Source organism: Nuphar pumila, chromosome 6, assembly GCF_984573655.1.
Source record: "Nuphar pumila chromosome 6, dmNupPumi1.hap1.1, whole genome shotgun sequence".
Lineage (NCBI taxonomy): Eukaryota > Viridiplantae > Streptophyta > Magnoliopsida > Nymphaeales > Nymphaeaceae > Nuphar > Nuphar pumila.
Window position 1 is genome coordinate 120,658,064 of NC_143254.1, and position 14,948 is coordinate 120,673,011.

A 14,948-nucleotide genomic window follows, 5' to 3' on the forward strand; every position below is an offset into this window, starting at 1 on the left:
GATTAGACATTCGAACAATACCCACAAATCACTATGCTGCGATGCCACAGATCGCTCTCCGACTCAAAGCACGAAGCTAATTAATTGATTGCATTTAAAAAATATATAAATACGGCTTTTTTGTAAAAAAAATGTAGTTATTCAATCATACATATATGTGTTCTAAGGCTGTCAAAAAAAATTTATAGTGACACAATCATGCATATTTGTGTTCTAAGATTGTGATTTTTTTTTATAGTGATTCAATCATGCACATATGTGTTCTAAGGTTGCCAAAAAAAATTATAGTGATTCAATCATGCATATATGTGTTATAATGCTATAAAAAAAATTCATGGTGATTCAATCTTGCATATATGTGTTCTAAGGTTGTCAAAAAAAAATCATAGTGATTCAATCATGCATATATGTGTTCTAAGGCTGTCAAAAAAATTTCAATCTGCCATATATATGTTCTAAGGCTGTCAACAAAACTTCATAGTGATTCAATCACTCATATATGTGTTGTAAGGTTGTCCAAAAAATTATAGTGATTCAATCATGCATATATGTTTCCTAAGGTTGTCAAAAAAAATTCATAGTGATCCAATCATGCATATATTTTTTCAAAGGCTATCAAAAAAATTTCAATCATGCATATATATGTTCTAAGGCTGCCAAAAAAAATCACAGTGACGCAATCAAGCATATATGTGTTATAAGGCTCTCAAAAAAAATTCACTATGATTCAATCATGCATATGTGTTCTGAGGTTATAAAAAAAAGTTCATTAAGAATCAAACATGCATATATGTGTTCTAAGTTTGACAAAAAATTCATAGTGATTCAATCATGCATATGTGTTCTAAGGCTGTAAAAAAAAGTTCATTTAGAATCAATCATGCATATATGTGTTCTAAGTTTGACAAAAAATTCATACTGATTCAATCATGCATATGTGTTCTAAGGCTGTAAAAAAAAGTTCATTTAGAATCAATCATGCATATATGTGTTCTAAGTTTGACAAAAAAAAATTCATAGTGATTTAATCATGCATATATGTGTTCTAAGGCTGTTAAATTTTTTTTTTAGTGATTCGATCATGCATATATGTGTTCCAAGGCTTTCAAAAAAATTTCAATCTTGCACATATGTATTCTAAGGCCCTAAAAAAAATCATAGTGATTCAATCTTGCATATATATGTTCGTAGGTTGTAAAAAAAAACTCATAGTGATTCAATCATGCATATATGTGTTGTAAGTCGGTAAAAAAAAAATTATGTTGATTCAATCATGCATATATGGGTTGTAATGTTGCCAAATAATTTTATAGTGACTCAATCATGCATATATGTGTTCTAACACTGTCAATATTTTTTTATATTGATTCAATCATGAATATATGTGTTCTAAGCTTGTCAAAAAACATTATAGTGATTCACTGATGCATGTATGTGTTCTATTGCTGTCAAAAAAAAATCTTAGACATTGAATCATGCATATATTTGTGATTAAATATATGTGTTCTAAGGTTGTCAAAAAAAATCATAGTGATTCAATCATGCATATATGTGTTCTAAGGCTACCAAAAAAAATTCATAGTGACTCAATCTTGCATATATGTATTCTAAGGCTCTCATAAAAAAAATCATAGTGATTCAATCATGCAAAAAAGTGTTATAAGGCTGTCAAAAAAATATCATAGTGGTTCAATATTGAATATATGTGTTATGAGGTTGTCAAAAAAAAAAATAATAGTGATTCAATCATGCATAAATATGTTCTAAGCTTTTGAAAAAAAAAATTATAGTGATTCAATCATGCATATATGTGTTTTACCACTGTAAAAAAAATTTATAGTGATTTAATTGTGCATATATGTGTTCTAAGTTTGTAAAAAAAAATTATAGTGATTGAATCATGCATATATGTGTTCTACGGTTGTCAAAAAAAATCTAGTGATTCAATCTTGCATATATTTGTTCTAATGTTGTAAAAAAAATCATAGTGATTCAATCAAGCATATATGTCTTCTAAGGTTGTCAAAACAAAATCATAGTGATTTAATCAAGCATATATATGTTCTAAGTTTGTCAAAAAAACTTCATAGTGATTCAATCATGCATATATGTGTTCTATTGCTTTCAAATAGAGAACTGACAATAATGATTTCAAAAGGCAAGTGGAGGTGTCGGGAACGCGAAAGATTTGCTGGAGAAGAAGTTCACTGGAGGTGTATGGCGATTTGTGGTTATCGTTGAATAGCGATCTGTGGCATCGCAGCACAGTGATTGACAGTCCTACGTTGCGATGCCACACATCGCAGCACACTTGAACAATCCTTCGCATCACGCTAAGATTGACAGTCCAACAATAATCAACAACGTTCTACGCTGCGATGCCACATATCGCTATCCACGTGTGATTAGACATTCGAACAATACCCAAAAATCACTATGTTGCGATGCCACAGATCGCTCTCCGACTCAAAGCACGAAGTTAATTAATTGATTGCGTTTAAAAAAAATATAAATACGGCTTTTCGCATGCCGCCTTTTTTTGATAACCGCCGCCAAATTAAATGCTTGCGTTCGAAGTATTCAAAAATACGTCTTTCCATGCCGCTCATTAAGTTTTAAATATTCAAAAATACGTTTTCCACGTGTGATTTGACATTCGAACAATACCCACAAATCACTATGCTGCGATGCCACAGATCGCTCTCCGACTCAAAGCACGAAGTATCCAGCGATGGCAACAAATCCTTTCCTTATCTATTGATTATTTGCATCGCTATAATCAGCGATGGCAAACAATCACTGTATTTGTCTTCGCCAATACTTTGTGCGTTATTCTTTCGAGGCGAAGACACCCGTAGAGTCTAAGGGAGGATTTGCTTACTATGTTATTTTTTTTATGATTATTCAAGATTTTGTTGGATATACTTCCTTAAACATAAGCATGAAGTCTTTGCATCGTTTAAGACATATCATATGATGATTAAAAATTAATTTAATGATAATTTAAAAATCTTTAGAGTTGATTCCGGAGGAGAGTATCTTTCAAATGATTTTAAAAACTATCTTGAAAACCATAGAATAGTTCATCATAGATCTTGTCCAAAAACACCATAACAAAACAGTCTAGCTGAAAGAAAACATAGGTATATTATTGAAACAACTAGAACTTTACTCATTTCTCAAAACATTCCAAAAAGTTTTTGGGCCGAGGCGGCTCTTACAGCCGTTTATCTTATAAATCACTTTTCTTTAAAAAATCTAAACAAAACTTCAGCTTTTAAAATTTTATACCAAAAGGAACCTGACTAAAATAGGTTAAGAATCTTTGAATGTAAATGTTTTGTCCTTACCGACAAAAATGACAAACTCTCACCAAAAGTCATTCCTTATGCATTTCTTGGATATTCTAAAACTCAAAAAAGATTTAGATGCTATGATGTTAAGAACGACAAACTATATGTTTCTAGGAATGTGACTTTCTTAGATAACGTTAGTGGTTTTGAGAAGGATGAATCCCATAAAGAGAATATAGATTACTCTTTCTTGTTTAAGTTACTATCTAGAAATGATGATATTTTTAGTGATGATGAACTCAATTAGTTTAGTAAAAAAGAAAATATAGATGAAGACAACCATCCTTCTTATCAACCTACTAATCCTCCCATAGAGGAAAGTTTATTTATTACCGAGACCCAAAGTCGGAAAGATGTAATAATAAAGAATTAAAAAGTAAAAGAATTTCACGTTACCGCAACTCATTATACAATTACAACAAATGTATAGCGTGATAAAAAAGAAAATCTAGGATTTATTCTGAGTCACTGGACGAATCTGATGAAATTTCATAGACTTGTCTCTCACTTTTTATTGGTGGACCGTCTATCCTGGGTGGCCTCCACGTTGCGAAACCTTGCCTAAGAAGACTCGTCATCATGTCCACCATTGCATTCAATTGGGTCCCCATAGTGCTTACTTCTGTCCTTAATTTCTTATTCTCCCTCTCAATAAGTTCGACCCTTGCGGCAGAGAAAGTCTTCTCTTTTAGAGCAAGAGTTCGGTCTTCCTCGTGATTTGTTACTGATGGACTAGTCATATTAACCAGATCGAGGCAACATTTTGGTTGTAGAGGCTGGGCTACAACATGAGAAGGGACAGTTGGGAGGCATGGGTTGACAATTTTCTCAATCTTCCGATTTCGCCACATTGGTTCCCAATAGCTTTCGAAATAGAAGGGATCAAATTGTCGTCCTTCATGATCATACGGTACGGCACAGACACCACCTGAGTTCTAATTAAATAATTCGTCCCTGTACCGATCGCTCCAATTCACGTGCCTGCCCCCACCATTATTCATCTTCCTTCTCACCTCCAAAGGCTTATTTGGGATAGACTGCCCCAAGCCAGATTGTAGGAGAACTCAACTACCTTGCTGCATCTCGGCTTCAAAATTGCAGAATAGCCACAAATCGCGGCCAGACAATCTGGCAGCCTCCGCAACAACGTCTTCATCATCGCCCCCATCTCCATAAGGTCTCCACAAAACTTGTACATTGGTAATTCTTTTTAATAACGAATGACAAATATATTAAAATTTATTTACGCATGATATGGCAACAACGATATGCACTACGGAAAACAATCTTGCAGCGATGTATACTTAAGAATGTTGAACATTACAACGACTTATAATACTCAATGGTAAATGTTGACGCGATTGTAAACAATTTTAGAACGTTTACCTCGTTTAATTGCAGCCCATCTAAAATGGACTTAGCATTATAAACTGCGACGTTTATTCTGGCCTAGCGACCGATCTTTGGAAAACCACAAATCGGAGGGCCACACCGTGGACGCAATGGGATAATATGTTCCAACGCCCAGGCCTAACAAAAAAAATATTATTAGCAACGCCACAGACTGCAATGAGATTTGTCTACAAATACTAAGTATGTAATCAACAAATACCTGAACAAATGGCCAAAATCCGCCAACTGTTTTCGTACCATTACTCGCACGGTGGAGTTGACTGTACAGGTGTGCGAGCATAGCGGCACCCCAAGCATAGTTGTTGACTTCGTCTAAGTCTGTCAGGTACTGCAGCCACATGGAACTTATTCTCGAACCAGAACAATCGGAAAATAATGTAAGAGCAAAAAAATATAGAAGGAAGCCGCGCAACTCTTGGTCAGTTGTTTCAGATGCACAAGTAGCGGAGTGGCCTTCCCATTTATTACGGAAAACTGAGACCTTCATTGATGTGGAATTGCTTCCACCATAAATACATTGACTCCATTCGTCCATTGACATTCCTAGAAGGGCAGTGCAGTTTTCCCTTGCGTTATAGTTTGAATGCCGTAATAGGACAGCACTGCCATCGCACTTAAGGCCAGTGATCATCGCCACATCTTCTAGAGTCATGGTGATCTCAAAAGAATCAAACTGGAATGTGTTAGTCTTATCATTCCACTTATTTACCAGGTGAGTCATGGTATTCCTGCAAGTTTCAAAATATTGCTGGTCCAAAAGGCCACCGAAGTGCATATTTTGTAGTCGGTCCTTCTGATATGCACTCAGTTGACCATACCAAGACAGAACTACAGGCCATTGACAGCGACCTCCGAGCTTTTCACCTGGTGCTCTACTTCTCCTGTGACCTCCCTGTAACACAAAATAACATATTATTCCTACAAATTATAAATTACTTCCATTTGTACTTATAAATACTATTCTACTAATCGCTATAAATAATATTGGTTGCAGACATACTATCGCAGTAATCGCTATAAATATCAATACCTAACACAATAATTGCTAAACATATTATTAAATCTTCGCAGACAGGACGGATATATTTACCTTGGTCGCTATTTTCTGTTGTTCTCGCTCCAACCTGGGACTTTCTGGTGGGTCCACTGCCTCGAACTGGCTTTCAATCTCCATCTCTACCGGCTCCACCGTCGCCTTCCTTTCTCTCGCCTTCCTTTTCTCATCCTTCTTCTGCTTCCTTTCTCTGTCCCTATTCTCCTCCTCCTCCTTCTGCTTCATTTCTCTCTCCTTTTTTGCCTGCTCCTTCTGATTCCTTTCTCTCTCGCGTTTCTCCTCCTCCTTCTCCTTCCTTTCTCTCTCCCTTTTCTCCTCCTCCTCCTTCTCCTTCCTTTCTCTCTCCCTTTTCTCCCCCTCCTTCTGCTTCCTTTCTCTCTGCCTTTTCTCCTCCTCCTTCTCCTTCCTTTCTCTCTCCCTTTTATCCTCCTCCTCATTCTGCTTCCTTTCTCTCTGCCTTTTCTCCTCCTCCTTCTCCTTCCTTTCTCTCTCCATTTTCTCCTCCTCCTCCTTTTGCTTCCTTTCTCTCTGCCTTTTCTCCTCCTCCTTCTCCTTCCTTTCTCTCTCCCTTTTCTCCTCCTGCATCCTTTCTCTCTCCTTTTTCGCATCCTCCTCCTTCTCCTTCCTTTCTCTCTCCTTTATCTCCTCCTCCTTCTGCTTCCTTTGTCTGTCCCTTTTCGCCTCTTCCTCCTACTTCTTCCTTTCCCTTTCCTTTTCTTCCTCCTCCTTCTCCTTCAGCCGCCTTTCTTTCTCCTCGATTTCTTGTTTCCTTCTTTGCAGCAGTTCTTCCACCTGCTTCTTCCTTTCCCTTTCCTTTTCTTCCTCCTTCTCCTTCCGCTGCCTTTCTTTCTCTTGCAGTTGTTGTTTCCTTCTTTCCTGCAATTCTTCCTCCTGCTTCTTCCTTTCTCTTTCCTTCTCTACCTCCTCCTCCTCCTTCCGTTGCCTTTCCTTCTTTTCCTCATTCTCCTTCTGTTGCCTTTGCATTTCCTTAGCTTCCTCGAACTCCAACTCCCTCCTTCGCCTTTCCTTTTCTTCCTCAAATTGAGGAATATTCTGTTCCTTCTCTTCCTCCTCCTTATTCATTTGCCTTCGCCTCTCCTCCGCCTCCTTGTGTCGCATTGCTCTACTCTCCAAGTTTCTCCTACGAGCCTCCGCCATCATATTGCTAAAATCCCTTTCCCACTCCTCCGCCTTCTTTTTCCTCTTTTCCATTTGCTGTGCGTTAATCCTCCACCTTCTATTTATATTCTCTTCAATATTTTTGGCCTTTGCCTTCTCTTCGTCATCCTTGTTCTGCATCTTTCGTTCTTCAGAGTTCTTCCTTTGGTCTGCAGCCTCGATATCTGATGGATAATCCTCCGCAAAATACGATTCCAAGGCTTTTTCCCTGTCTTCATCGTTCTTAATCTTAAGTATATTTTGGTATCTTTCAAAAACTTTAGATAGATGGGACTGGCGGATCACTTCTCTAATAGACAACCCATAGAACGACAGGGTATCTCTAATCTGATGAGGCGCAGACATTGCTAACCTGCACAACACAATACACGATCATCATCATTAGAAATCGTCGGAATATTTGGGTTCATAATACAAATCCTTGTATAAGAACCAATCTTCAGATTGAAGAAAGAAAACTTACACGAAACTCACCGAAACGATGGGAATTTGGATATTCCAACTGTAGAGTAAGCAACAGTAACAACTAATACGCAACAGAAGGTGGCAACGATGCTGCAACTGCGCGTAAGACGGAAACAGATGCTCTGGTAAAAAGGAAAGGATGCTCCGACAACTTGAGATAAAAGCAAAGAATCTCTGGTAGAGTGCTTAGAGCGAGAAAGGATTTTTTTGAACTATTTGTATCATACAACATAACGCTTGCTACATACGCAAACTCTGCGGAACATTTTCCCGCGATATCGATGGAGGGCAGTTTTGTCATTTTCATGAACCGACGATTCAGTTTTCTAGAAGGAGGGCATTTATGTCCGTCCGAGGAAGAGGAACCGACGATTCAGTTTTCTAGAAGGAGGGCATTTATTTCTGTAAATTTTCAGCGATATCTATTGTCATTTCATTCCCCATTTTAACTTCAACGATACATTACAACCACCTGCGGAACGTTTTCCCGCAATATCGATGGAGGGCAGTTTTGTCATTTTCACGAACCGACGATTCAGTTTTCTAGAAGGAGGGCATTTATGTCCGTCCGAGGAAGAGGAAGCGAATGGCAGTAAAGGTTACTTGAGTCTTTGCTGCGGCACCAAATTACGATGCAATATGATGGCGACCCACATGGGGATACATGTCGGTCTGCATCTTATACGTGGCGCGGTTTGGAACCCCCGAACATGAGATCTCAGTACCGGCTCTGTAAATAATTCTGCAAATCGCTATAGCGATTTGTAGTGTCTTCCGCAAATCGCTATAGCGATTTGTAGTGTTATTCAATAAGCAAATCGCTGTAAATCCCTACCCGAATTAGGACCAACTTGTCAGGGCCATATCTCTCTAACCGGAGGTCATATTCCAAATCCGTAAAAAGTGGTGTCTTCGTTATTGAGTCTAGTTTATTTCTGTAAATTTTCAGCGATTTCTATTGTCAGTTCATTCCCCATTTTAACTTAAATGATACATTACAACCACAATCATCAAAAGAAAGATTGCCCAAGCCTTGCCGGATTCTGCACTGTTGCTTTTGAAATTGTTGGGGTCCTCTCGAGCGAGCTCTCCAAGCAATGGGAGTCCCATCATCGCCAAATCTTCCAAGGTGATCGTCATCTCTCCCCACGGAAACACAAAGGTGTTGGTCTCCCAGCACCATGCTTCAAACAGAGCCCTTATCACGTTGGCCTGACACTTTATGTTCCCTAAGGATGCCTTCAAAGCCCCGTAGATCCCAACCTTGTTCCAACCTCCTCCGAACTTGGGTTCCAGTCGCCGGAACCAGTCGGACAGCCCGGACAGCGGCCTCATTGCACCTTCTAACCTGCAATTTTCGGACCAATCTGCCCTACCGGACTTGATTTCGGCTTCGAGGGGTGGCATTTCCATCGACGTCTCAAACGCCGCAACCTCCTCTTCTTCTTTCACCTCTCCAACGGTTGGCTGCAACAGTTGGGCTTCACCCTTTCAAACAGCTATGCTCAGAGCAACATGTCAACGTCCCACTGATAGGCAAAACAACATTTCAAAGGTTATTTATCATAATGCCAGCTTTAGTTGAATCTGTTTTGATTGCAATGTTTGAAGCATCTCTTTCTTGCTTTGATTGTTTGTGTTTGTTGCTTGCTGCTTAAGTGCTTCTCAGTAAGCAGAATCTGGACCTCATGCTCATCTCGATTGGATTACTGAGATTCCACCAGTAAGATCCGTAGTCCTTCTTGCTGCTAACTCTTTACATTTGCAGGTTGTTTCTTCAAATGATTATAATAATGACAAATATGCGAAGGAGTTCAGTATCAGTGTTTCTAATGCGCTTGCTACTTGTCCTGCTCGGGTTTTGCCAACTTCTCGTGTGAGTTGATCAGAATAATGAACAAAAAAATAAATTACATATGATCAACTCACACGAGGAGTTGGCAAAACCCGAGCAGGACAAGTAGCAAGCGCATTAGAAACACTGATACTGAACTCCTTCGCATATTTGTCATTATTATAATCATTTGAAGAAACAACCTGCAAATATAAAGAGTTAGCAGCAAGGACTACGGATCTTACTGAAGAAATCTCAACCCTCTAACTCTCTCTCTCTCTCTCCCTTCTATTTCTGCTTCTGTGCACATCCATCAGAAGATCCTACATTGCTCCATCAAGCACCGACTGACCTGCACATTGACTGTTGTGGGTCCTTACTGATGAGCTGCCTCTAAATTTATTCGACTCTGGGTCCTTACTGCACTTGAAGTTGAGTCGTTGTATTTTTTGTTATTCGGTGGGTGGTGAGGCCCTCCTCTACTCTCTCAAGACTCTTAGCTTGGGCAATCTTTCTTTTGATGATTAAAGATTGCCCAAGCTAAGAGTCTTGAGAGAGTAGAGGAGGGCCTCACCACCCACCTAATAACAAAAAATACAACGACTCAACTTCAAGTGCAGTAAGGACCCAGAGTCGAATAAATTTAGAGGCAGCTCATCAGTAAGGACCCACAATAGTCAATGTGCAGGTCAGTCGGTGCTTGATGGAGCAATGTAGGATCTTCTGATGGATGTGCACAAAAGCAGAAATAGAAGGGAGAGAGAGCGAGAGAGGGTTGATGAGCCCCCGAACCCCCTCCTGTAAGGGCAAAAGGCCATGAACACGCTGGGAGGAGCCCTCAGACCCCCCTTCTGTAAGGGTAAAAGCTCTGAATCAGACTCCATAACTCTTCAAGTTGAATGATGCTACCCACACTGGGAGGAGCTCTCAGACCCCCCTTTCTGTAAGGGTAAAAACTCTAAATCAGACTCCACAACTCTTCAAGTTGAATGATGCTACCGACGCTGAGAGGAGCCCCCAGACCCTCCTCCTGTAAGGGTAAAAACTCTGAATCAGGCTCCACAACAGTAAATGTGCAGGTCAGTCGATGCTTGATGGAGCAATGTATGATCTTCTAATGGATGTGCACAAAAGCATAAATAGAAGGGAGAGAAAGAGTGAGTGAGAGTTGAATGATGCTACCCACGCTGGGATGAGCCCCCAAACCCTCCTCCTGTAAGGGTAAAAACTTTGAATCAGGCTCCACAACAGTCAATGTGCAGGTCAGTCGGTGCTTGATGGAGCAATGTATGATCTTCTAATGGATGTGCACAGAAGCAGAAATAGAAGGGAGAGAGAGAGAGTAAGAGGGTTGATGTTCATGGCCTCCTCCAGGGGAGATTTCTTTTTCGGATAATCCTCCAGTGCAGAGACTGGGTCTTAGATAATCATCTTCGGGGCACTTAAGTCTTTACAACCACTCCTTTTCAAGAACCGTCATTTTTTTTTTGCACCAATGGAGGAGAGGGTACTTAAGTCTTTGTAATCGCATCAAACTCCAACGCTAATTAATGCTGACAAACATGGGGATACGAGACGCACATGCTTACATACGTGGTGCTCTTTGGGACCCCCGATCATGAGATGTAGCTAACTGTCCTGTTCGGGGGGGGAACATATAACCTGCTTCGCACAGTGAGTGTTAGGGGTCCCAATGAGCGCCACGTATAAGAGCTCGTACAACTCGTATCCCCTAATGTCGGCATCACTTAACATTAGAATCCAAATGATGGTTTGAGAAAATGACAAAAATATATTTCATTCAAAAGAAAAGAAATGACGATTCAAGAAAAAGATAAAAAATGACCTTCATCCAGAAAGTATGATATTAACTTTTCATAAGTCCAAATATTCTGTTTTTGCCCTAAACAGTAAACTTTTGCACCATTTGCTGTAACATGAGCTCCCTTTGACAACACAAACTTTACCATCATCTGCTATCATCGGAGTAGCAACCTTTGTCGTTGCCTCTAGTTGAGGTTCTCGCCTTGGTTTTTAGTTTGTTTTATAACACATTGTCGCCTTCTCATTCCTGCCTTGTGTTACAAAATATTTTCGTGTTCACGATTGGCTGGTTCGATCATTGGTGGGCATCATAGGGGCATTTGTCGGCCATCTTTCTTTACAATCTTCTTTTCTTTTTCATTGTCGTTAGGCATTATGGAAGAAAGCAATGACGCACAAACATTTCAACCAGTGCCATTAAGGCATCGTGAGTGCCTTTCCATGTCATCATGCAATCATTGAAGAATGTATGTCATTGTTAGTGCCATTAAATCATTGTTTTGTTATTGCAGGTGGATCTTGTCCTTTTGATGGTTAGAAACTTATCGATATTTGTAAGACGCTCGGACCTGTTGATAAGAATACTTGTTTACAGATGCAAGGAAGGGCCTCTACCCCATCCGGTATCCTCCATTCACTCAGTATATGCATTGTATCTCAAATCGCGGTTTTAGTAACATACCGATTTGTAAGATATTGTTTTGTTTGTTAATATCGATTTGTAAGCTATTATGCTGAATTTTCGTATCGATTTGTAATATATTTGTGATATATTTATCAATTTATAAGATATTATGTGTTTTGTAGTGTCGATTTATAAGGTATTATGTTGAATTGCCATATTGATTTGTAATATATTATGCGATATGTATATCGATTTGTTAGATATTATGTGTTTTCTAGTATCAATTTATAAGATATTTGTAGAGACTTTTAAAACGTGTGTGTGCAGAAATATATTGTTACGCACTTGCGATGACGATTTTCGTATTCAAATCGCTGCTCATTTAGCGATTTCTATTGAACTCGCTTCACAGCATCGTAGATATAATTAAAGCGCTATCGTCAACACACATGTATGACATGTTTCTTTTATTGGCATGGTAAGTAACAACTTGATGCATAGTATAAGTAAATAACAAATCACAATTGATTTTATATTGTGATTTATTAAATCATTTTTTTGACTTGCTTAACTTTATCGGTATCCGTTGTTAAATGCATCTTGAATAAATCATAGTAAACGTATGTGCTTGCTAACGCAAATTGATATCTTACTTATAACAATAGTGAGCTTATCATCTGGTTGTAATGAAGATGATCTACCTCAATCATTTGAAAGATATAGAGAAGTGAACATATGTACACATGACGCACCTGAAGAAGTGAACACATACACTAATGATGCACATGATAACAATAGTGCAGGCATTGGATTCACTATTGACTTGAATGTTCTAGCAGAAGAAATGCAATTCAATAATGAGGTAGACGATCCTGACAGTACACTTGATAAAGGTGCAGGCACTGAGAATGTACATGATAGTACACCTGGCTCTGTTCCCATAGAAGGAATGCAGTTTAATAATGAGGATGCTGCATATAAATGTTACAATGATTATGCCTTAAAATTTGCCTTCAGTGTTAGAAGGTATTTTTGGTCAAAAAATGCACAGGGTGTCGTGGTGAAAAAACATATGTTTGTTCTAAGGAAGGTTGAAAGAAATCAATTGAAAATCCAATAAGAAGCATGCTACAATCAAGATGTGGATGTCCAACGAGAATGGTGTTAAGAAGACTTCCGAATAAAAAATATGTAGTTCATACTTTAATCAGTGATCATAATCATGATTTATCTGCTTTATTTATGACTCCTATGTTTAGGTCACATCGTAAAGTAACTGAAGTGCATGCTGCAATGTCTGAAATAGCTGATAGTGTCGGCATTGCACCAAGAAAGACATATAATTTATTCGCGCACATAGATGGTGGTCGCGAGAATGTTCCACTCACACCTATGGATCTAAGAAACCACTTGAGAAGTTAGATGACAGATACCATGAAAAATGGAGAAATGTGTTCTTTGGTTGATTACTTACACAAGAAATCAAGCATTGACCCTGGTTTCTTTAGTGCAATGCAACTGGATATAGATGGATATGCTGTGAATATGTTTTAGAAAGATTCAAAGTCAAGAGTAGATTATGAATGCTTCAATGATGTGCTTGTTTTTTATACAACATTAAAGATTAATACTGAACAATGGTCATTTACGCAGTCTGTCAGAGTGAATCATCACTCACAAAGTTATATATTAGGCGGCGTTTTTTTGTATGACCAGACCAAGGAAATCTTTGAGTGGTTGTTTAGAGTATTTACACAGGCAATGAATGGGAAGCAACCTGAAGTTGTACTTACAGATGGTGATCACGCAATTGCAACTACAATGTCTCATGTGTGGCCATATGCACATCATCGCCTATGTTTGTGGCATATCTTTTAAAATGCATCAAAAAACATAAGACACATTTAATCAAAAGACAGGTTTGACAAAAAGTTTACAAGGTGTGTACTTGAGAGCGTAGACGAAGTCACCTTTATGTCAGATTGGGAGAAAATGATTCAGATATACGACCTTGAAGATTGTCTGTAGTTACAAAATTTATATGCAGAAAAAGAGAAATGAGCATTAGCATATAGAAGACAATACTTTTATACATGTATGATAAGCACACAAAGAGTTGAATCTATGCATGTCACACTGAAGAAAACCCTGTATTCATGTTTAATAATGTTTCACTTCATGGAATAATATGAATTATTTCTAGACGATGTAAGACAAAATGAGCTTGAACAAGATGTGAAATGCTTTAATACACGCCTTGTAACTTTGGGCATGAAAATATTGATGTGACTTGCAGATCTGTATACACTAACTGTATTTAAATGAATTAAGAGAGATGTTATACATGCCATGAATTATAATATAGAAGGATGCATGGAAACCAAGAATATTCATAAATACCATATTTTATGGGAGGGCGAAGAGCATCAGAAAGGGCAAGAAGCACATGTCACGTATAATGTTGACAACGGAAAAATTGAATGTACGTGCAAAATGTATGAATTCAAAAGTATTTTATGTCGTCATGCATTAAAGCCACTTAATCAAGAGAAGATACAAGAAATATATGAGTCATATTTAATGCGAAGATGGAGGAGACAAGAAAAGATTGAACTACTGGATACAGTAGCCTCCCGTTACCAATAATTGTGTAGGTCATTTATGCATGTTGCATATTCGACATCAAAAAGTGAAGAAGCCTGTGTATGCATGAGAAAAGCATCAAGTGAGTTACTTGAAAACGTACAGTTAATTCACCATCAGTACGTTGCAGCTCATAAATACTAGTCCGAAAAAATGGGAGCAAACAACGTAGGTGAAAATCATGTCTCTCTTGACACTCCTAAGAAGTTGTGCCGAAGTATAAACATCATCTTCAACAAGTCAGGAGTGAACGTTGTTGATTATGATGGAAATATTTACCAAGCGAAGGGTATCAAAAGAAAAAATGCATCTGATCGCAGTTGTTGGAGGGCAAATGGTGCACTAGAATTGGTTGACAAGAAAAGGTCTAAGAAACAACCAACATCTAATGAAAAGCAATCAAAGCCATTCGCATGAACATGTATGTAAGACATTATATTGCCTCCCATATAAATTGCATTACGTGAAGCTTATCAATATCTAACTTGTGTAATTTTCAACATGCAGCAATACCCTACAGACGTAATTTTCAACGTTGTAACCTTTGATCCTCCCGAC